The 24664-nt window shown below is 43.1% G+C and overlaps 1 protein-coding gene across 5 annotated transcripts in view; it reads right to left on the bottom strand.

Moving 5' to 3' along the window:
• The window catches only part of ATG10 (autophagy related 10), a 437018-nt gene that overhangs the window by 26045 nt on the left and 386309 nt on the right, over positions 1–24664 (bottom strand). For 2 of the 5 annotated variants that reach the window (XM_069751151.1, XM_069751176.1), the window contains exon 8: positions 20403–22484. The exons of the other annotated variants lie outside the window; for them this stretch is intronic. The gene's annotated coding sequence lies outside the window, so the exon portion shown is untranslated. Of the gene's footprint in view, positions 1–20402; positions 22485–24664 lie in introns of those variants that run through there. 5 annotated transcript variants of the gene reach the window in all.

The following is a 24664-nucleotide window of genomic DNA, read 5'->3' as shown; positions in this document are numbered from 1 at the left end:
ACGCCCAAGTTAAACATATACTACAATCTGTAACAGGCATTAAGAAGAAATGGAATGAAATCTATTAGTTGGCAGCTAGATTAGGTTTTATAGTTGTGAACAACAAACGAAACAGCGCCCTTATGTGACAAATAAACATGATAGGTAATATAAAACTGTCTTGCATTTCTAAAAAGATGAGGTATTGGTAAAATAGATCCGAAAACAAAATATACTTTATTAAAAAAAAAAAATATCGGGTTACTTACAGAATTTACACCCTACTTTTACAAAGGGGCGGAGGAGAGCCATTCTATATGTAGAAGTATGACGACGCCCAGTGGGATGGAAGGGGAAGGGTAGCTCTCCCACTAGGGAGAAATTAAAGGGGGACATCCCTGACATTCGCCCTGTGCAACCTCGAGCTCCCTATAATCCCTAGACTTGTTACTTCACCCTGTGCAGCGATCACGTTCCTATCCCTATCTTACCTTGAGAACGACCCTGACTAGTGCGTTATACAGCAGGAACACTAGTCCTGCTCTAACATAAAGACACAAATGGAAACAGACAAGAATAACAGAAACAGCAATCACACAAATGGCTCCCAGAATTAGGTTCTGTAGAAGGACGTAGATCTGGGGATTTATTATGATGGAATATAGGCTGAACTGGATGGACAAATGTCTTTTTTCGGCCTTACTAACTATGTTACTATGTTACTACAGAAAAGCGAAAGGGGCAGGAAATGGTGAGGCAAACCAAATAGGAGATAAGGCAAGGAAAGGCACTCCCACAAACTTTCAGGCAGATATTTCCAGAGAAGACCTCTTTTCAAGATCTCACACCTCCAGCCCCAAACCAGTTATGGCAAGCTATCACAGGCAACTGCTAAAGCTAACAGGTGAGTATTTATACTAGAGGGGAGTGGAAAACTACAAACAGCTGAGATAACTCAGGATGGACAGCTCTAAGAGATAAACAGTACTGTTTAACCGTGCGACAAAGAATAAATGAAATCACAAAACACGATTGGAGCGGTCACCATCCATTTTAAATAGAAAGGGGATCTCCAGATGCATTTAAATGTAAACAGACCAAAAAAGAAGAAAAGTAAATGCATCAAAAATTGGGATCACCACACTAATGATTTTGATGCAAATGTATATTTTTTATTGTAAACACCACACAAAAACCATGTTAAAATATATACTTTATACAGGAGATGACATACAGGCATATACTATATATAGGAGGAGATGACATACAGGTATATACTATATACAGAAGAGATGACATACAGGTATATACTATATACAGTAGGAGATGACACAGGTATATACAATATACAGGAGGAGATGACGGATATGACATACAGCAGGTATATACTATTTACAGGGGAGATGACATACAGATATATACTATATACAGCGGAGATGACATACAGGCGTATACTGTATCCAGGAGATGACATACAGGTGTATACTATACAGTTATATGAGAAAGTTTGGGCACCCCTATTAATCTTAAGCTTAATGTTTTATAAAAATTGTTTTTTTGCAACAGCTATTTCAGTTTCATATGTCTAATAACTGTTGGACACAGTAATGTTTCTGCCTTGAAATGAGGTTTATTGTACTAAAAGAAAATGTGCAATCTGCATTCAAACAAAATTTGACAGGTGCATAAGTATGGGCACCCTTTCATTTTCTTGTTTTAAATACTCCTACCTACTTTTTACTGACTTACTAAAGCACTTTATTTGGTTTTCTATAGTGTTGAGCATTCCGATACCGCAAGTATCGGGTATCGGCCGATACTTGCGGTATCGGAATTCCGATACCGAGATCCGATACTTTTGTGGTATCGGGTATCGGTATCGGATCCATAGTGAGGTGTAAAATAAAGAATTAAAATAAAAAATATTGATATATTCACCTCTCTGGCGGCCCCTGGACATCACCGCGGGTAACCGGCAGGCTTCTTTGTTTAAAATGAGCGCGTTTAGGACCTGAGAATGACGTCGCGGCTTCTGATTGGTCGCGTGCCGCTCATGTGACCGCCACGCGACCAATCAGAAGCCGCGACGTCATTGTCAGGCACTAAACTCCTCATTCTAGGAATTTAGGACCTGAGGAATGACGTCGCGGCTTCTGATTGGTCGCGTGGCTGTCACATGGGCGGCACGCGACCAATCAGAAGCAGCGATGTCATTCTCAGGTCCTAAACGCGCTCATTTTAAACAAAGAAGCCTGCCGGTTACCCGCGGTGATGTCCAGGGGCCGCCGAAGAGGTGAATATATCAATATTTTTTATTTTAATTCTTTATTTTACACATTAATATGGATCCCAGGGCCTGAAGGAGAGTTTCCTCTCCTTCAGACCCTGGGAACCATCAGGATACCTTCCGATACTTGGTGTCCCATTGACTTGTATTGGTATCGGATATTGGCGATATCCGATACTTTTCGGGTATCGGCCGATACTATCCGATACCGATACTTTCAAGTATCGGACGGTATGGCTCAACACTAGTTTTCTAACCTCATTGAGCTTTGAACTTCATAGCCAGGTGTATGCAATCATGAGAACAGCTACTTAAAGTGGCCACTTGCAAGTTGTTCTCCTGTTTGAATCTCCTCTGAAGAGTGGCATCATGGGCTCCTCAAAACAACTGTCTAATGATCTGAAAACAAAGATTATTCAACATAGTAGTTCAGGGGAAGGATACAAAAAGCTGTCTCAGAGATTTAACCTGTCAATTTCCACTGTGAGGAACATAGTAAGGAAATGGAAGAACACATGTACAGTTCTTGTTAAGGCCAGAAGTGGCAGGCCAAGAAAAACATCAGAAAGGCAGAGAAGAATGGTGAGATCAGTCAAGGACAATCCTCAGACCACCTCCAGAGAGCTGCAGCATCAACTTGCTGCAGATGGTGTCACTGTGCATCGGTCAACTATACAACGCACTTTGCACAAGGAGAAGCTGTATGGGAGAGTGATGCGAAAGGAGCCGTTTCCGCAAGCACGCCACAAACAGTCGGCTGAGGTATGCAAAAGCACATTTGGAGAAGCCAATTTCTTTTTGGAAGAAGGTCCTGTGGACTGATGAAACCAAGATTGAGTTGTTTGGTCATACAAAAAAGTGTTATGCATGGCGGCCAAAAAACACAGCATTCCAAGAAAAACACTTGCTACCCACAGTAAAATTTGGTGGAGGTTGCATCATGCTTTGGGGCTGTGTGGCCAATGTCGGCACCGGGAATTTTGTTAAAGTTGAGGGACGCATGGATTCCTCTCAGTATCAGCAGATTCTTGACAATAATGTTCATGAATCAGTGACAAAGTTGAATTTACGCAGAGGATGGATCTTTCAGCAAGACAATGATCCAAAACACCGCTCCAAATCTACTCAGGCATTCATGCAGACGAACAATTACACTGTTCTGGAATGGCCATCCCAGTCCCCAGACCTGAATATCATTGAACATCTGTGGGATCATTTGAAGAGGGCTGTCCATGCTCGGCGACCATCAAACTTAGCTGAACTGGAATTGTTTTGTAAAGAGGAATGGTCAAAAATACTTTCATCCAGGATCCAGAAACTCATTAAAAGCTACAGGAAGCGACTAGAGGCTGTTATTTTTGCAAAAGGAGGATCTACTAAATATTAATGTCACTTTTCTGGTGGGGTGCCCATACTTATGCACCTGTCAAATTTTGTTTGAATGCAGATCGCACATTTTCTGTTAGTACAATAAACCTCATTTCAAGGCAGAAACATTACTGTGTCCAACAGTTATTAGATATATGAAACTGAAATAGCTGCTGAAAAAAACCCAATTTTTATAAAACATTAAGCTTAAGATTAATAGGGGTGCCCAAACGTTTTCATATAACTGTATGTCTCAAGATTCTGATTTACCCTTCAGTCTGCCCATTAGACTGTGTATGGAAGGTGGATGAAAATGAGAGATGAATTCCTAAATGAGCACAAAATGCGTTCCAAAACGTTATATAAATTGGGTCCCTTGATCAAAAACAATATCAGATGGGAGTCCCATGAAGTCACACAATCTCATTAATGAAAACTTGTGCTAAAGTTTTAGCATTCAGAAATGCAGATAACACAATAAAATGAGCCATTTTGCTAAATCTATCTACAACCACTAATATTACTATTTTACCTGTGGACACGTGCAGATCAGTAATGAAATCCACTGATATGTAAGTCCACGGTCTACAAGGAATGGACAAAGGTTGCAGAACCCCGAACAGCAGAGTATGGGTTTTTTTTGAACGTGCACAAGACGAGACATAATTCTGAACATCCTGATGCAATCTTGACAACCAGAAACAAGGAGAGTAAATCAGTGGTAGTTTTACTACCAGAATGTCCAGCAAGAGCCGAATCATGTTCACTTAATATTATGAGTCGGAGTTTCAAAGGAACAAACAATTTACCTGGAGGTCAAACGTGAGGAGCGTCCAAGGGGGCTCCTATAATTTCCTTCTCTATATCAGAACATAATGCAAAAACGAAGACTCTTCTGCACACCACTATTTACCTCAGAAAACAACAAGACAAAGCACCCGCTTTGATGTTTCTAACCATCGGATGATTAGTCACAAAAAGTTAAACCTGGTGACCAACATAGACCATTTGTCCAGGAGTAAGTTGTTTCAGATTCCTGATACAGTAAATTTTATGATTAGTGATGACCATGACTGGGTGTACCGTTCCCTCCAAAAAATGACGGCGTTCCTCAAAAGCCAACTTTATTGCCAAAAGTTCCCTATTGCCAATATCATAATTCCTTTCGGTAGGCGACATTTTTTTTTTTTTTTTTTTTTTAGATAAAAAGGCACATGGAAACCATTTACTAGGAGACGCACAATGTGACAATATAGCCCCTACCATCACAATGAATGATTGGGTACCATCAGGCTGAACTGGAAAAAAAGCTAAACTTTTCTTTACAGACGTAAAGGCTTCACGAGCCGGTCTAGAACATCTTGAAAAGTCTGACCCTTTTCTGGTCATATCCGTTAGTTGTTTAGACACTACCAAAAAGTTCTTGATGAACGTGCAGTAGTAGTTGGGGAAACCGAGAAACCACTGTAAAGCCTTCAAATTTTCAGGAAAATCAAAATCCAGGACTGCCCAGACGTTTGCAGGATCCATACGAAAACAGGTGAACTTGACAGAGTTTGTTATCCCTAATTACTTGTAACACCTGACTAACATGTAGAGAGTGTGACTCATGATCAGGAAAATAAATTAAAATGTCATCTAAATAGATTACTACAAATCTACCAGCCAAATGTCATAAAATATAATTTACACAATGTTGAAAAACCCAAATGGCATGACAAGGTTTTCATAATGCCCCTGAGAGATGCAGAAGACCAGCTTTCACCCATCTCCCTCCCTAATATTTATACATTATGAGATGAGAGGGAGCTGGAGAACGTGACAGGAAATGGAACGGAGACCTGTGATTTGTATGTACGAGAGGTCAGGGTGTGCAAGAGACTTTTACCTCAGCCACGACTACCACCCTGTCCCTCCCTCACAAATGGTTAACCTGTTGCAGATCCCCAAAAAAGAACAATTTCAAAATAACACACCTGTTTCTTCTCCATAAATAAAGGGATAATTTTTAGATGACCTGTAAAAAAGCTATCACTGCTTCATTTATCAAAGAGCAATGCTCTTGATACTCCACAAGCAAACATAATTTTTGCACCACCACTTGAGAAAAAATGTCAGCTTCTTCTTTTTGCACCACTTGTGTATAAACAAGTATCAGCAAGGCAGGCATCTACCTCCAGAAAATAATTATTTTTGGACTGGTTTTACATTTTAAGTAGCCTGCAAATTTTGTAATTGCAGCGTTAATACTATGATTAAGGGCGGTTATTCCGCTTGAAATACGTAAGACTTTATAACGATTTTTCAACAACTTTTTTCTTCTCATAATTTGAATGGATTACTAAGAAAAATGGAATAATTTTTTACAAACAGAAGGTAGTTCTGGACGTCTTCTCCTGGATTCAATATACTCCTAGGAGTCCTCAGATTGTTATACACATCTTTTCCGGGCAATTAAAAGCTTTGCAGTATTGAGATTTGCTGCAAATGTTTCGTTGCATGCCACATTTTTTAGGAAATTGGAGTTTGAAAAGATTCAACAGATCTAATATTAACCTTTGGACAAGCTGGACATGCAAGAAAATAGGTGAATCTGTGTCCATCATATAAACAGATCAGATTTTTATCCCCTAGGAATACGGTTGCTGCACTTTACCTCCAAAATGCAATAATAAGCAATCAAAACTTTGGAAGTACCCCAAATGGTATCACTAAAAACCACAGCTCAGAGCATAGAAACAAGCCCTAACACAGCTCTATGTACAGAAAAAATGGATCTCGGACTATGGCAACACAAACAATTTATTTATTTAACAAAGGAAAACACCAGCGCTACCAATAGAAAAGATACCCTTTGCTGCTGGTATCAAAACAGCCAGATGCCAGGGCTGTCAATGTAAGTAAACAATATTAGTAAAACAGGATGATACCGCGCTAAAGGGAAATGTCTGTGCTGAGGAATCTATATACCAATAGGTGGAGTATACAAAAGTTGCCCCTATTAATAAACTCCCCGGTGAGTCCCTGCTACATGTGATGGGAAAAAGTGGAAGGATAAGTGCACTGTGATAAATACTATGCTGAGCACAATGTGGTACCAGAGGTTGGCACTAACCAATACGAGTCTGACTCACCGAGGTCTGATGATAGACGTAGTGCCAGAGGTACCAAGGATCCGAGCGCCTGGAAAGTGAGTCCAGCACATGAGACGCTGATCCTGAGGAAAGAGTACTGGGCGAGGAAGCCAGCGCCAGGTGGCAGCAGCCAAACAGGAAGGCGGTGAGTCGGCGTGGAAACCAAGAACGCCCCGGCCGGTAGTGTCCCTGGAGACTGTGAGGAAAAAGAGAAAAAAAAAAATGGCCGATGGGAGCGCTCACTGTGTGACGTCACAAAAAGTTTCGAGCAACACTGGGACCAAGCAGACAACCGACGCGTTTCGAAGGAACGCAGTCCTTCTTCATCAGGGATCAGCATCTCATGTGCTGGACTCATTTCCAGGTGCTCAGATCCTTGGTACCTCTGGCACTACGTCTATCATCAGACCTCGGTGAGTCAGACTCGTATTGGTTAGTACCAACACCTCTGGTACCACGTTGTGCTCAGCATAGTATTTATCACAGTGCACTTATCCTTCCACTTTTTCCCATCACATGTAGCAGGGACTCAGCGGGGAGTTTATTAATAGGGGCAACTTTTGTATACTCCACCTATTGGTATATAGATTCCTCAGCACAGTCCTTTTAACACTATGTGGGCGCTGACTGGGGGGGTAGTATGGAGGGGGCACTGACTGCAGGAGAGTAGGGAGCCGGACTGTGCCCGTCACTGATTGGTCGCGGCCAGCTGGCTACGACCAATCAGCGACATGGGATTTAAGTGACAGACAGAAAGACGGAAGTGACCCTTAGACAATTATATAGTAGACAACTGATGCCAGTTGATAGTAGGTAGACACTGAATAAGCCATTAGGGTTATTAGTCGCACAAATTACTGCCGTAAATGCACAGAGAATTCAGCCCGCAAGCATTAGGCAATAACACTAAATAGTGGGTTTTGTTTAGACTGCACACTAATTAGGTTCATATACCTTAGGATTCACAATGAGTCTGGTAGTTGAGAGTTCAATTGATGTGCAGATATCTGCCGATGTGTCGCAGATGATAAGTACTCTGCTGCGAGTTCTTGCAGGGCTGAGTGAGAGATCTGCTGAGCAAGTGATCTGCTGAGCGTGCACCGCCTGAGGATCTATGTAGTAAGCAGGGAGGACTCGCAGATCCTCGCAGAGCCAGGGACGTCCTGGCCGGTGGCGTTCCTTTTTACACGGAGAGAAGAAAAAAATGGCCGACACTGCTCGGCAGTGTGTGATGTCACTGAGGTACGGAGCCTTGCTGGGGCCAAAAAACCAACGCGTTTCGAAGTGTGCCGCACTTCTTCGTCAGGGTTACAGCCCACTGTCCGTAGCTCTGTGTATGTGTATATATAAGCATCGGCCAGACTTCCCTGTCATGTGTCATTAACTCTCTGTTGGCCAGAACTTCAATTTAGTCCTGTGATAGTCAAGGCTGCATGGTGTATTGCCTGTTATAGTGATGTGTTCCTAAAAACTGTTTAAAATATGAATTTATAAGAATTACAAATAAAATTCCCTATATAAAAAATCGACTAGAATTTAAATTTATGTCACTGCATATTTATAAAGAAAACAGGCAGGGGTAAAAGAAAAAAAAAAGGGGGGGGGGGGGGGGGTACAGCGGGTTCTATATGCCCAAAATATATCCACACATAAAATGATAAGAATAACAATTGTATTAATAAAGAGTGACTTAATTAATCATATTAATTTCTATATTTTTATTTTAATATATAGTTATTAGACCCTGAAAGTAGGTGTACCCCAAACCGTGTGTAAATACATCCAATGGGCTATATTTAGTTGCACCACTTATTTATTTTGTAGGGCTATGTTACACGTAACTTGGGGTGATCCTTAGAAGGCATACAGTTCTAGTTCGCAATTGAGGCCTTTTGGGGCTAGACTGTCCAGAGTAAAGATTCATTGCGATTCCATTCTGGACATTTGTTTAATAAAATCCCCCCCTCTCCAGTTTGGGTGTACAACCTGGATCCCACAAAAATGAACACCTTTCAGTGATCGCCCATGCTTATCTTTGAAATGGCGTGAGAGGGGATGACCCAAGCAGCCTTTCAGGATATTTTTGAAATGTCCTTTGATACGCTCCCTAAGTTGTCGTTTCGTGCGACCAACATAGATCTTCTTGCATGGACATTGGATGATATATATTACACCCCTAGAATTGCAGGATATTTGGTTTTTCATAATGAACTCCTTAGTTCCATCCGAGTCCAGGAATGTTAGTTGTCTCATTTTCATGAAAGTAGTGTGCATGCAACCAAAACAACCCCCGCAAGGTAGAAATCCGATTTTTGATTTATTGGAGGTTGCTTGGTTATCCATCAGGTCTGTGTGTGTCATCCTGGTAGTGGGAGCTATAAGATTCCCAAGCGATTGAGTCTTTCTATATACAAATCTAGGATTAGTAGGAAGAAATTCCCCTATTACTTTATCCTTTTGTAGACCTGGCCAATGTTTCCGTATGATGATGACAAATTTTTTGTACCCCGCATGGAACTGTGTGATAAATGGTAATTTAAGTATTTGTTCTTGCAAATTCCCATTACTGCTCTCACTTTTCTTACTGTTATCGTTATTGCTGGTTTTCTTTAACAAGGACTCCCTGGATAGAAGGGCTACCTCCTTTTGTGACTTTTCCAATACACTTCCTGACAGAACTTATGTCGCTTATCCATTTTATGTAAATAAAAGCTTATAACCTGACATTAAATTCATCCATTGGTTGTATAAATTATTCTTTTGAAAGCGGAAACCCTCCGAAATGTGGTTTAGGTTAAGAAAATAAATTGGCATCAGTGCAGAAATATTGATCAGTTAATGGAAACAGAATAGTCAGATTTTGGCAAAACAAAAGTTTTGTCACCTGGTCATATAATGCACCCAATCCTAGTTTACATCCTCACCGGTGCTCAGTAAATGATCGGTTAACCCCTTCCTGACGTGTGACACAGCGTATGCGTCATGAAAGTCGGTGCCAATCCGACCTGTGACGCATATGCTGTGTCACAGAATGATCGCGTCCCTGCAGATTGGGTGAAAGGGTTAACTCCAATTTCACCCGATCTGCAGGGACAGGGGGAGTGGTAGTACAGCCCAGGGGGGGGTGGCTTCACCCCCCTGTGGCTACGATCGCTCTGATTGGCTGTTGAAAGTGAAACTGCCAATCAGAGCGATTTGTAATATTTCACCTATTAAAACTGGTGAAATATTACAATCCAGCCATGGCCGATGCTGCAATATCATCGGCCATGGCTGAAACACTGGTCTGCCCCATCCCGCTGCCACCGATCCCACCCCACCGCCACCGATCCCCCCCACCAGTCCTGTACACTGCTCCGCTCCCCTCCGTCCTCCTGTCCGCTCCCCCCGTGCTCGTCTGCTCCCCCCTTGCTCCAATCCCACCCCCGTGCTCCAATCCAACCCCCCTGCACTCCGATCCACCCCCCGTGCTGCAATCCACCCGATGCTCCGATTCACCACCCCCGTGCTCCGATCCACCCCCCCGCACTCCGATCCACTCCCCCATGCTCCGATCCACCCCCTCCGTGCTCCCCCCCACCCCATCATACTTACCGAGCCTCCCGGGGTCCGTCCGTCTTCTCCATGGGCGCCACCATCTTCCAAAATGGCAGGCGCATGCGCAGTGCGCCCGCCGCCGAATCGGCCGGCAGGCAGATTGGTTCCAATGTGCATTTTGATCACTGTGATCAAAAAAAAAAAAAAAGTAAATGAACCCCCCCCCCCTCCTTTATCACCCCCATAGGTAGGGACAATAATAAAATACTTTTTTTTTTTCCACTAAGGTTGGGGTTGGGGTTTCGGTATGAGCACACGTATTCTAGTCCTCTGCGGATTTTTCCGCAGCAGATTTGATAAATCCGCAGTGCTAAACCGCTGCGGATTTATCGCGGATTTACCACGGTTTTTCTGCGCATTTCACTGCGGTTTTACAACTGCGATTTTCTATTGGAGCAGTTGTAAAACCGCTGCGGAATCCGCAGAAAGAAGGGACATGCTGCGGAATGTAAACCTCTGCGTTTCCGTGCAGTTTTTCTGCAGCATGTGTACAGCGATTTTTGTTTCCCATAGGTTTACATTGAACTGTAAACTCATGGGAAACTGCTGCGGATCCGCAGCGTTTTCCGCAGCGTGTGCACATACCTTTAGAATTAGGCTATGTGCACACGGTGCGAATTTGGCTGAGGATCCGCAGCGGATTGGCCGCTGCGGATTTGCAGCAGTGTTCCATCGGGTTTACCATGTAAACCTATGGAAAACCAAATCCGCTGTGCCCATGGTGCGGAAAATAGCGCGCAGAAACGCTGCGTTGTATTTTCCGCAGCATGTCAATTCTTTGTGCGGATTCTGCAGCGTTTTACACCTGTTCCTCAATAGGAATCCGCAGGTGAAATCCGCACAAAAAACACTGGAAATCCGCGGTAAATCCGCAGGTAAAAAGCAGTGCCTTTTACCCGCAGATTTTTCAAAAATGGTCCTGAAAAATCTCACACGAATTCCCAACATGGGCACATAGCCTTAGGGTTAGGGTTGGGTTGGAATTAGGGTTGTGGTTAGGGTTAGGGGTGTGTTGGGGTTACGGGTGTGTTGGGGTTAGGGTTGTGATTAGGGTTACGGCTACATTTGGGATAAGGTTTAGGGGTGTGTTGGAGTTAGAATTGAGGGGTTTCCACTGTTTAGGCACATCAGGGGTTCTCCAAATGCAACATGGCGCCACCATTGATTCCAGCCAATCTTGTATTCAAAAAGTCAAATGGTGCCCCCTCACTTCCGAGCCCCGACGTGTGCCCAAACAGTGGTTTACCCCCACATATGGGGTACCAGCATACTCAGGACAAACTGCGCAACAATTACTGGGGTCCAATTTCTCCTGTTACCCTTGAGAAAATAAAAAATTGCTTGCTAAAACATCATTTTTGAGGAAAGAAAAATGATTTTTTATTTTCGCGGCTCTGCGTTGTAAACGTCTGTGAAGCACTTGGGGGTTCAAAGTGCTCACCACATATCTAGATAAGTTCCTTGGGGGGTCTAGTTTCCAAAATGGGGTCACTTGTGGGGGATCTCCAATGTTTAGGCACACAGGGGCTCTCCAAACGCGACATGGTGTCCGCTAATGATTGGAGCTAATTTTCCATTTAAAAAGCCAAATGGCGTGCCTTCCCTTCTGAGCCCTGCCGTGCGCCCAAACAGTGGTTTACCCCCACATATGGGGTATCTGCGTACTCAGGACAAACTGGACAACAACATTTATGGTCCAATTTCTCCTATTACCATTGGCAAAATAGGAAATTCCAGGCTAAAAAATCATTTTTGAGAAAAGAAAAATTATTTTTTATTTTCATGGCCTTGCATTATAAACTTCTGTGAAGCACCTGGGGGTTTAAAGTGCTCAGTATGCATCTAGATAAGTTCCTTGGGGGGTCTAGTTTCCAAAATGGGGTCACTTGTGGGGGAGCTCCATTGCATAGGCACACAGGGGCTCTCCAAATGCGACATGGTGTCCGCTAACAATTGGAGCTAATTTTCCATTCAAAAAGTCAAAAGGCGCGCCTTCCCTTCCGAGCCCTGCCGTGTGCCCAAACAGTGGTTTACCCCCACATATGAGGTATCGGCGTACTCGGGAGAAATTGCTCAACAAATTTTAGGATCCATTTTATCCTATTGCCCATGTGAAAATGAAAAAATTGAGGCGAAAAGAAATTTTTTGTGAAAAAAAAGTACTTTTTCATTTTTACGGATCAATTTGTGAAGCACCTGAGGGTTTAAAGTGCTCACTAGGCATCTAGATAAGTTCCTTGGGGGGTCTAGTTTCCAAAATGGGGTCACTTGTGGGGGAGCTCCAATGTTTAAGCACACAGGGTCTGTCCAAACGCGACATGATGTCCGCTAACGATGGAGATAATTTTTCATTCAAAAAGTCAAATGGCGCTCCTTCCCTTCCGAGCCTTACCATGTGCCCAAACAATGGTTTACCCCCACATGTGAGGTATCGGTGTACTCAGGAGAAATTGCCAAACAAATTTTAGGATCCATTTTATCCTGTTGTCCATGTGAAAATGAAAAAATTGAGGCTAAAAAATTTTTTGTGTGAAAAAATAGTACTTTTTCATTTTTACGGATCAATTTGTGAAGCACCTGGGGGTTTAAAGGGCTCACTATGCATCTAGATAAGTTCCTTGGGGCGTCTAGTTTCCAAAATGGGGTCACTTGTGGGGCAGCTCCAATTTTTAGGCACACGGGGGCTCTTCAAACTTGACATGGTGTCCGCTAAAGAGTGCAGCCAATTTTTCATTCAAAAAGTCAAATGGCGCTCCTTCCCTTCCAAGCCCTGCCGTGCGCCCAAACCGTGGTTTACCCCCACATATGAGGTATCAGCGTACTCAGGACAAATTGGACAACAACTTTCGTTGTTCAGTTTCTCCTTTTACCATTGGGAAAATACAAAAATTGTTGCTGAAAAATCATTTTTGTGACTAAAAAGTTAAATGTTCATTTTTTCCTTCCATGTTGCTTCTGCTGCTGTGAAGCACCTGAAGGGTTAATAAACTTCTGGAATGTGGTTTTGTGCACCTTGAGGAGTGCAGTTTTTAGAATGGTGTCACTTTTGGGTATTTTCAGCCATATAGACCCCTCAAACTGACTTCAAATGTGAGGTGGTCCCTAAAAAAAATGGTTTTGTAAATTTCGTTGTAAAAATGAGAAATCGCTGGTCAAATTTTAACCCTTATAACTTCCTAGCAAAAAAAAATTTTGTTTCCAAAATTGTGCTGATGTAAAGTAGACGTGTGGGAAATGTTATTTATTAACTATTTTGTGTCACATAACTCTCTGGTTTAACAGAATAAAAATTCAAAATGTGAAAATTGCGAAATTTTCAAAATTTTCGCCAAATTTCCGTTTTTATCACAAATAAACACAGAATTTATTGACCTAAATTTATCACTATCATGAAGCCCAATATGTCACGAAAAAACAATCTCAGAACCGCTAGGATCCATTGAAGCGTTCCTGAGTTATTACTTCATAAAGGGACACTGGTCAGAATTGCAAAAAACGGCAAGGTCTTTAAGGTCAAAATAGGCTGGGTCATGAAGGGGTTAAGAACAGAGAAAACTGGTCATGCGCCTTTAAGACCAGGGAATTCTGGTCATGCGCCTTTAAGATCGGGGAATACTGGCCATGCGCCTTTAAGACCGGGGAATACTGGTCATGCACCTTTAAGACCAGAGAATACTGGTCATGCACCTTTAAGACCAGGGAATACTGGTCATGCACCTTTAAGACCAGGGAATACTGGTCATGTACCTTTAAGACCAGGGAATACTGGTCATGCACCTTTAAGACCAGGGAATACTGGTCATGCACCTTTAATCCCAGGGAATACTGGTCATGCACCTTTAAGACCAGGGAATACTGGTCATGCACCTTTAAGACCAGGGAATACTGGTCATGCACCTTTAAGACCAGGGAATACTGGTCATTCATCTTTAAGACCAGAGAATACTGGTCATGCACCTTAAAGACCAGGGCATACTGGTCATTCACCTTTAAGACCAGAGGATACTGGTCATGCACCTTTAAGACCAGAGAATACTGGTCATGCACCTTTAAGACCAGAGAATACTGGTCATGCACCTTTAAGACCAGAGAATACTGGTCATGCACCTTTAAGACCAGAGAATACTGGTCATGCACCTTTAAGACCAGAGAATACTGGTCATGCACCTTTAAGACCAGAGAATACTGGTCATGCACCTTTAAGACCAGAGAATACTTGTCATGCACCTTTAAGACCAGAGAATACTTGTCATGCACCTTTAAGACCAGAGAATACTGGTTATGCACCTTTAAGACCAGAGAATACTGGTCGTGCACCTATAAGACCAGGGAATACTGGTCGTGCGCCTTTAAGACCAGGGAATACTGGTCATGCACCTTTAAGACCAGAGAATACTGGTTATGCACCTTTAAGACCAGAGAATACTGGTCATGCACCTTTAAGACCAGAGAATACTGGTCATGCACCTTTAAGAGCAGGGAATACTGGTCATGCACCTTTAAGACCAGAGAATTCTGGTCATGCACCTTTAAGACCAGGGAATACTGGTCATGCGCCTTTAAGACCAGGGAATACTGGTCATGCGCCTTTAAGACCAGGGAATACTGGTCATGCGCCTTTAAGACTGGGAATACTGGCCATATGCCTTTAAGACCAGGAAATACTGGTCATGAGCCTTTAAGACCAGGTACTTCCTTACCCGGGTACTGATGTAGAGTCGATGTGCCCCTTTAATGCAAAAATACTGTCACCCCAGTGTGAGCTGGCCGGCTGGACCAAGATGGCCACCGGGAGCTCCAGAGTTGATAAAATCTCGCAGAGAGCGAGAAGCGCCAATTTGGGGGCGGAGCCACAGACACGATGATGTAAAGGCCTAAGCCGGGGCCTAAATTTCTGTAGCCGGCGGACGTCACCAGTGGGTCGTTCCAGGCAAGACTTCCAGGATGCGGCCTACAAATCGGCCGAAGCCGGGGACTAAATTTTTGCAGCCATCCAGAGCGTTACCTCAGAGAGGTGGGCCACAGGGAAGTGGCTGAGGCTGCCTGTCAGCATGTGGATATCCCTCTGAAGATGGATCCACTTCACCATTGATGCGCGTCCCGGCACGGAGCAGCCGCGGATGTGGGTTTCAGCGCTGTTCTGTGCAGCGTGGACGGTGCAGGGATAAACCTCAATCCATCATCCCTTTGTTAGGGAGGTGGAGAGGACCCGTCCGCCTCCTTGTGCCATCCGCTTTCACAGTGGTGGGACAGTGGGGGCTGCTCGGACGCCATAGAGAGGGGCCTCTGTACAGCCACGGAGATCAGTCCGGGTGGACAGGGTCAGTTGTCCGGCATTAGGCCTGGCTCCAGGAGAGGATACATGGAGGCGACACTCCATGTGGTCGCCTGCTGCTGGTGTGGGGAGATCGGGACCATGAAGGAACCGTCGCCCCTGAAGTGAGCTCAGGCATGGCTTCCCACGTCGCAGGAAAGGGTACGGGGGAGGTATACTCGCCGTGCTCGCCTGTTGATGGTTCGGGGGAGATCGGAACCTTGAAAGGATCCGTCGCCCCCTTCACTCTGTTAATTAAAAAATAAAAATTTACAGAAAAGTAAACAATAAAATAAAAACGTTGGGGTCTGAAACAGACCCATGTGCCTCCTACAGACACTAAGCAAGAACTGGTTAGCTGAGAGCCAGCAGGAGGGTGTATACTGCAGGGGAGGAGCCGAGAGCCAGCAGGAGGGTGTATACTGCAGGGGAGGAGCCGAGAGCCAGCAGGAGGGTGTATACTGCAGGGGGGGAGCTGAGAGCCAGCAGGAGGGTGTATACTGCAGGGGAGGAGCTGAGAGCCAGCAGGAGGGTGTATACTGCAGGGGGGGAGCTGAGAGCCAGCAGGAGGGCGTATACTGCAGGGGGGGAGCCGAGAGCCAGCAGGAGGGTGTATACTGCAGGGGAGGAGCCGAGAGCCAGCAGGAGGGTGTATACTGCAGGGGAGGAGCTGAGAGCCAGCAGGAGGGTGTATACTGCAGGGGGGGAGCTGAGAGCCAGCAGGAGGGTGTATACTGCAGGGGGGGAGCTGAGAGCCAGCAGGAGGGTGTATACTGCAGGGGAGGAGCCGAGAGCCAGCAGGAGGGTGTATACTGCAGGGGAGGAGCTGAGAGCCAGCAGGAGGGTGTATACTGCAGGGGAGGAGCCGAGAGCCAGCAGGAGGGTGTATACTGCAGAGGAGGAGCTGAGAGCCAGCAGGAGGGTGTATACTGCAGGGGGGGAGCTGAGAGCCAGCAGGAGGGTGTATACTGCAGGGGAGGAGCCGAGAGCCAGCAGGAGGGTGTATACTGCAGGGGAGGAGCCGAGAGCCAGCAGGAGGGTGTATACTGCAGGGGAGGAGCCGAGAGCCAGCAGGAGGGTGTGTACTGCAGGGGAGGAGCCGAGAGCCAGCAGGAGGGTGTATACTCCAGGGGAGGAGCCGAGAGCCAGCAGGAGGGTGTATACTGCAGGGGGGGGAGCCGAGAGCCAGCAGGAGGGTGTGTACTGCAGGGGAGGAGCCGAGAGCCAGCAGGAGGGTGTATACTCCAGGGGAGGAGCCGAGAGCCAGCAGGAGGGTGTATACTGCAGGGGGGGGAGCCGAGAGCCAGCAGGAGGGTGTATACTGCAGGGGAGGAGCCGAGAGCCAGCAGGAGGGTATATACTGCAGGGGAGGAGCAGAGAGCCAGCAGGAGGGTGTATACTGCAGGGGAGGAGCTGAGAGCCAGCAGGAGGGTGTATACTGCAGGGGAGGAGCTGAGAGCCAGCAGGAGGGTGTATACTGCAGGGGAGGAGCTGAGAGCCAGCAGGAGGGTGTATACTGCAGGGGAGGAGCTAACTTTTTTTGTATCACTTAGTGTCAGCCTCCTATTGGTAGCAGAATACACCCACGGTCTGTGTCCCCCAATGAGGCAAAGGAGAAAAAAAGTACTTTTTCATTTTTACGGATCAATTTGTGAAGCACCTGAGGGTTTAAAGTGCTCACTAGGCATCTAGATAAGTTCCTTGGGGGGGTCTAGTTTCCAAAATGGGGTCACTTGTGGGGGAGCTCCAATTTTTAGGCACACGGGGGCTCTCCAAACGTGACATGGTGTCCGCTAAAGAGTGGAGCCAATTTTTCATTCAAAAAAGTCAAATGGCGCTCCTTCCCTTCCAAGCCCTGCCGTGCGCCCAAACAGTGGCTTACCCCCACATATGAGGTATCAGCGTACTCAGGAAAAATTGGACAAACAACTTTCGTTGTTCAGTTTCTCCTTTTACCATTGGGAAAATAAAAAAAATATTGCTAAAAATCATTTTTGTGACTAAAAAGTTAAATGTTCATTTTTTCCTTCCATGTTGCTTCTGCTGCTGTGAAGCACCTGAAGGGTTAATAAACTTCTTGAATGTGGTTTTGTGCAGCTTGAGGGGTGCAGTTTTTAGAATGGTGTCACTTTTGGGTATTTTCAGCCATATAGACCCCTCAAACTGACTTCAAATGTGAGGTGGTCCCTATAAAAAATGGTTTTGTAAATTTCGTTGTAAAAATGAGAAATCGCTGGTCAAATTTTAACCCTTATAACTTCCTAGCAAAAAAAATTTTGTTTCCAAAATTGTGCTGATGTACAGTAGACATGTTGGAAATGTTATTTATTAACTATTTTGTGTCACATAACTCTCTGGTTTAACAGAATAAAAATTCAAAATGTGAAAATTGCAAAATTTCCGTTTTTATCACAAATAAACGCAGAATTTATTGACCTAAATTTACCACTAACATGAAGCCCAATATGTCACGAAAAAACAATCTCAGAACCGCTAGGATCCGTTGAAGCGTTCCTGAGTTATTACATCATAAAGGGACAGTGGTCAGAATTGCAAAAAACGGCCAGGTCATTAAGGTCAAAATAGGCTGGGTCATGAAGGGGTTAATTAGTGTGTGTGTATAAAAAGAAACCCAGCACCCCAGACCTTCACTTGAACTGTAACTTGAGCTCTGACAACATGCCAAAAATCCACCCTGTGACCAAAGCCTGGATTATCAAGAGGCTGAAGACCAGATCCACTGCAGAGGTAGCTGGCACCTTTTTTGTGTCTCAGCATCAAATACAAATAATTAAAAAAAGATTTGAAGAGACTGGAGATGTGTTTGACAAGCCCATGTGTGGCAGATCCCGCAAGACAACTGCTCAGGAGGAACGTTTGTTGGTTAGAAAATCCAAAGCAAGCCCCTTTTCCACTGCAGCAGAGCTCCAACAGGCCTGGTCACCTCAAGTCCCTGTGTCAACTAGAACAGTTTGTAGGATTCTGTCTCGAAATAGCCTCCATGGTCGAATCAGTGCCCAGAAGCCAGCACTAAACAAAAGGCAAATAAAAAACCATGTGGCATTTGTAAAGTCCCACAGCCTGCTAAACAGATGGACGCTGGACAAGTGGCAGAAGGGGGATTTCTCTGATGAATCTTCAGTAGAATTACACCACAGCCTCTGTAAATACTGAAGGAGACCTACTGGAGAACGTATGGATCCAAAATACACCCAGAAAACAGTTAAATTTGGTGGTGGAAAGATCATGGTCTGGGGTTACATTCAGTATGGGGGTGGGCAAAACATTTGCAAGGTGGAAGGCAATATCAATAGCCTAAAATATAAAGAAGTATTAGCTACCTCTTATATTCCAAATCATAAAAGGGGTCAAATTCTGCAGCAGGATGGTGCTCCATTTCATACATCCATCTCTACAATAAAGTTCTTCCAGGCAAAAAAGATCAAGGTGCTCAAGGACTGGCCAGCCCAGTCACCAGACATGAACATCATTGAGCATGTTTGAGGTAGGATGAAAGAGGAAGCTTGGAAAACAAAACCAAAGAATCTAGATGAACTCTGGGAGACATGTAAGACTGCATTCTTTGCTATTCCTGATGACTTCATTAATAAGGCTGGTTTCACACTTGCGTTTCAAAACGCATGCGTTTTAAAAAAAAAACGCATGGTGAAAAAACGCATGTAAACGCGTGCAAACGCTGCGTTTTTTTGCACATGCGTTTTTGCATGTGGTGAAAAAAACGCGGCGTTTTGACGCGTTTACATGCGTTTTTCATGCGTTTGCGTTTTTTAATCGCATGCAGATAAATGTGTGACAGCTGCCAATCATCAAAATAAAGTAAAAAACCCACTATAAACAGAAAGAGCTAGGGTTAGGGTTAGGGTTAGGGATCCTAACCCTAACGGAATCCTAACCCTAACCCTACCCCTAAAGGGATCCTAACCCTACCCCTAACCCTACCCCTAACCCTACCCTTAAAGGGATTAGGGTTAGGGGTAGGGTTAGGTTAGGGTTAGGGGTAGGATCCCATTATCAATTTTATGGTGTGGGGTGGTTTATCAGTGTGTTTTTATGTTTTTTTTTTTTTTAAAAACGCATGCGTTTTTAACGCATGCAAACACATGTGGTTAAAAACGCATGCGTTTACATAGACAGCAATGCATTTTTTTTCCGCAAAAAAAGCATGCGTTTTTTTGCGGCAAAAAAAACGCCGGTAAAAATACTACATGTTGCATTTTTGCAACACAACGCATGCAGAAAAAAACGCATGCGTTGCAAAAACGCGTCAAAACTCATACAAAAAAATGCATGCGTTTTTAATGTTACATATAGGGGAAAAAACGCATGCTTTTTTTGTGTTTTTTGCCGCAAAAAGAAAAAGCAAATGTGAAACCACCCTTAATTGTATTAATCATTGTTGAACCGCATGGATGCAGTCCTTCAAGTTTATGGAAGTCACACAAAATATTAAATATGACTCTAATAGCAACACAACTTCATACACCAATGTTATGCAACATATATTTGTATTTTAAATTAATTATTTGTTTGAATATCACATTACTTTCTGTGGGCGACAAAACTTTTGTCTTGTCAAACTCTGACCATTCTGTGTCCATTAAATGATCAATATTTCTGCATTGATGCCAATTTATTTTCTTAACCTAAACCACATTTCAGAGGGTTTCAGCCTTCAAAAGAATTAATTTATACAACCAATGGATGAATTTAACGTCAGGTTATAAGCTTTTATTTACATAACATGGATAAGCGATATAACTTCTGTCAGGAAGTGTAGGGGTCTGGGGTATCCTTTCTCTACAAACTGTTGTGTTAAGTGCTTGGCCTCGCTATTATAGTCCACCATATTGGAGCAGTTCCGTCTCACCATTGTGTACTGACTTTTTGGTGTATTGATCAACCATATTGGTAAGTGGCAACTAGTAATATGGATGAAAAAATTGGAGTCGACCTCCTTCCGATGGCACTTTGTGTATAGCTGGTTATGTTCCACATAAATATTCAATTCTAAAAAAAATCACACTAATAGTGCTGATATTTGGTGTAAATTCTAGACCATATTGGTTGTTGTTTAGGCCTAAAATGAAAGCATTTAAATCAGCCTGGGAGCCTTCCCATACAAACAAAATGTCATCTATAAACCGACGCCATATTAGGCCTGGGCGTAAATGTTCATCGATCTGAACATGAGACTCCTCCCATTTGGCAACATATAGGTTCGCAAAGCTGGGCGCGAACCACGTCTCATCGCGGTCCCCCATGTTTGAAGATAATATTGTCTTTCATATACAAAATAATTATGCTGCAATATGAATTGAATGCAGTTCAAAATATATTGAATTTGTATTTGGGTGTACGTGCCTAGAGCATTAGGAAGGTGTATGGCAGCCTGACATCCTTTTTCCTGGTCAATAACTGTATATAGTGACTTGATGTCAAGAGTGCCTAATATGTAATTGTCTTTCCATTTAATATCTCCTACAATCTCTAATGTGTGGCCTGTGTCTTTCAAATAGGCTGGTATTAGCTTCATGCACTCTTGCTAGTGAATATCCACATATCAGGATAAGTTAGCTGTTAAATTATTAATCCCAGATATGATGGGCCTGCCAGGAGGACATGTCATGTCCTTATGAAGTTTTACAATGTGATAAAATATGGCATTACTGGGATTTTTATTTAAAATATAATGGAATTCTTTTTTATTTAAAATACCCAGAGATTTGCCCTTCTGGGCTAAAATATTCGACTTGCTAATGTACTCAGTAGTGGGATCATGGGCTAGTTGTTTGTATGTAACTCGGTCTTCCAGAAGTCTCATGGACTCCTGGTGATACATAGAGTGAGCTAATAATGTAATTAAGAACTATATTCACCATAAAGAATTACAAGGCATTCTTAGAAGTAATGATATGGCCCTCACAAAGTCCTGATCCCAGTATAATTAAGTCTGTGCAGTATTATGTGAAGATACATGAGAATTAGCACAAGCCTACATCCACAGAAGAGCTGTGGCTAAAGTTCTCCAAGATGTTTGGAACAACCTCCCTGCCGAGGTCCTTCAGAAACTGTGTAAGAGAGATTGATTTTTTTATACTTTCAAGGCATAGGGTGGTCACACCAAATAATGATTTGGTTTTGATTTTCCTTTAGTTCTTTGACTTTGCATCATGTTAATTATTAAAAATAAACTACTAACATTTCAAATTTTTAAAGCACTTATAAGTTGCAACATTTTTTCCACACCTGCCTAAAACTTTTTAACATTAATGTATGTTATAAATTTAAGATTAAAAAAACAAGCTAGATAAAGGAATATGCAACAGGAGCCATTAATAAGGACTACTTCAGATATATTTATGACACATCCACATAATGCAAGGCTATAGAAAAATAATAAAAGCTACTGCTTGGACAGAAGCGGTAATCTGACATGCTGATCTGTACTCGCCTTCCAAGATATACATTGCCTTGCAATAACATACTTTATTTTGACATAAAGTAACTTTTTCATGATGAAAATGTCTGAACTGGCGTCTGTAAATGAAACATGGGCACAGTCCCAATGACCTCAGACTCCTATAGAGCACCTGGAATTTTTTATTTCGTGAATTTCATTAAGCTTTGTTTTTTTTCGCTTCCAAGTATAATGCTGCAAATTTAATTATCACAGAATGGTTCTTCTGATTTGCTGCCAATCATTTTTGTGTTCATACGAATGTAATCTTCTCCATAGCTTCTAGTATTTCAAAGGAGGTTAAAGGAATGTAAAAATGACGAATCACTAAAAAAAAAAAAAGACACGGGTACATTAAAGAGCTTGTTTGGGATTAGAAAAAAAGGTCTTGTCCATGGCCTAAGTCTAGTATTCAAGACAACAGGGGTTTCTGTAAAGTTAATGAAATGAAGATTGGGTAAATGCATTACACTTTTAACTAGAGCCATAGCTAAACTTTCATTTACCCAGGAAGAGAGTCAGTTCATGGATGCAGCCCTAAATCTAAATACTAATGGAATAAGTCCCCCATACACATTAGAGGGCTGTCAGTTAATTTTTCATCTGGCATCTATCTCAATTATCTCTTCCATACACAGGAGTTCTTGTCTTGTGTTCAGCATCAGCATATGAATACAGAACAAGGACTACCATCATTACAGGAATACAGCACCAAAACCACCATCAGTACGTGAATGCATCACCAGATCCCCCATCAAGACATGAAACTATCACCAGAGCCACCATGAGTTCATAAATTCAGGACTAGGACTATTATACATGAAATCATACAATACATGAATATTGCTTCAGAACTACCAGCAGAACTACCATCAGTAACATAGTAACATAGTTAGTAAGGCCGAAAAAAGACATTTGTCCATCCAGTTCAGCCTATATTCCATCATAATAAATACCCAGATCTACGTCCTTCTACAGAACCTAATAATTGTATGATACAATATTGTTCTGCTCCAGGAAGACATCCAGGCCTCTCTTGAACCCCTCGACTGAGTTCGCCATCACCACCTCCTCAGGCAAGCAATTCCAGATTCTCACTGCCCTAACAGTAAAGAATCCTCTTCTATGTTGGTGGAAAAACCTTCTCTCCTCCAGACGCAAAGAATGCCCCCTTGTGCCCGTCACCTTCCTTGGTATAAACAGATCCTCAGCGAGATATTTGTATTGTCCCCTTATATACTTATACATGGTTATTAGATCGCCCCTCAGTCGTCTTTTTTCTAGACTAAATAATCCTAATTTCGCTAATCTATCTGGGTATTGTAGTTCTCCCATCCCCTTTATTAATTTTGTTGCCCTCCTTTGTACTCTCTCTAGTTCCATTATATCCTTCCTGAGCACCGGTGCCCAAAACTGGACACAGTACTCCATGTGCGGTCTAACTAGGGATTTGTACAGAGGCAGTATAATGCTCTCATCATGTGTATCCAGACCTCTTTTAATGCACCCCATGATCCTGTTTGCCTTGGCAGCTGCTGCCTGGCACTGGCTGCTCCAGGTAAGTTTATCATTAACTAGGATCCCCAAGTCCTTCTCCCTGTCAGATTTACCCAGTGGTTTCCCGTTCAGTGTGTAATGGTGATATTGATTCCCTCTTCCCATGTGTATAACCTTACATTTATCATTGTTAAACCTCATCTGCCACCTTTCAGCCCAAGTTTCCAACTTATCCAGATCCATCTGTAGCAGAATACTATCTTCTCTTGTATTAACTGCTTTACATAGTTTTGTATCATCTGCAAATATCGATATTTTACTGTGTAAACCTTCTACCAGATCATTAATGAATATGTTGAAGAGAACAGGTCCCAATACTGACCCCTGCGGTACCCCACTGGTCACAGCGACCCAGTTAGAGACTATACCATTTATAACCACCCTCTGCTTTCTATCACTAAGCCAGTTACTAACCCATTTACACACATTTTCCCCCAGACCAAGCATTCTCATTTTGTGTACCAACCTCTTGTGCGGCACGGTATCAAACGCTTTGGAAAAATCGAGATATACCACGTCCAATGACTCACCGTGGTCCAGTCTATAGCTTACCTCTTCATAAAAACTGATTAGATTGGTTTGACAGGAGCGATTTCTCATAAACCCATGCTGATATGGAGTTAAACAGTTATTCTCATTGAGATAATCCAGAATAACATCCCTCAGAAACCCTTCAAATATTTTACCAACAATAGAGGTTAGACTTACTGGCCTATAATTTCCAGGTTCACTTTTAGAGCCCTTTTTGAATATTGGCACCACATTTGCTATGCGCCAATCCTGCGGAACAGACCCTGTCTCTATAGAGTCCCTAAAAATAAGAAATAATGGTTTATCTATTACATTACTTAGTTCTCTTAGTACTCGTGGGTGTATGCCATCCGGACCCGGAGATTTATCTATTTTAATCTTATTTAGCCGGTTTCGCACCTCTTCTTGGGTTAGATTGG

This window comes from Ranitomeya imitator, chromosome 1 (genome assembly GCF_032444005.1).
Source record: "Ranitomeya imitator isolate aRanImi1 chromosome 1, aRanImi1.pri, whole genome shotgun sequence".
Classification (NCBI taxonomy): domain Eukaryota; kingdom Metazoa; phylum Chordata; class Amphibia; order Anura; family Dendrobatidae; genus Ranitomeya; species Ranitomeya imitator.
This window is presented reverse-complemented; position numbering and strand designations above follow the sequence as displayed.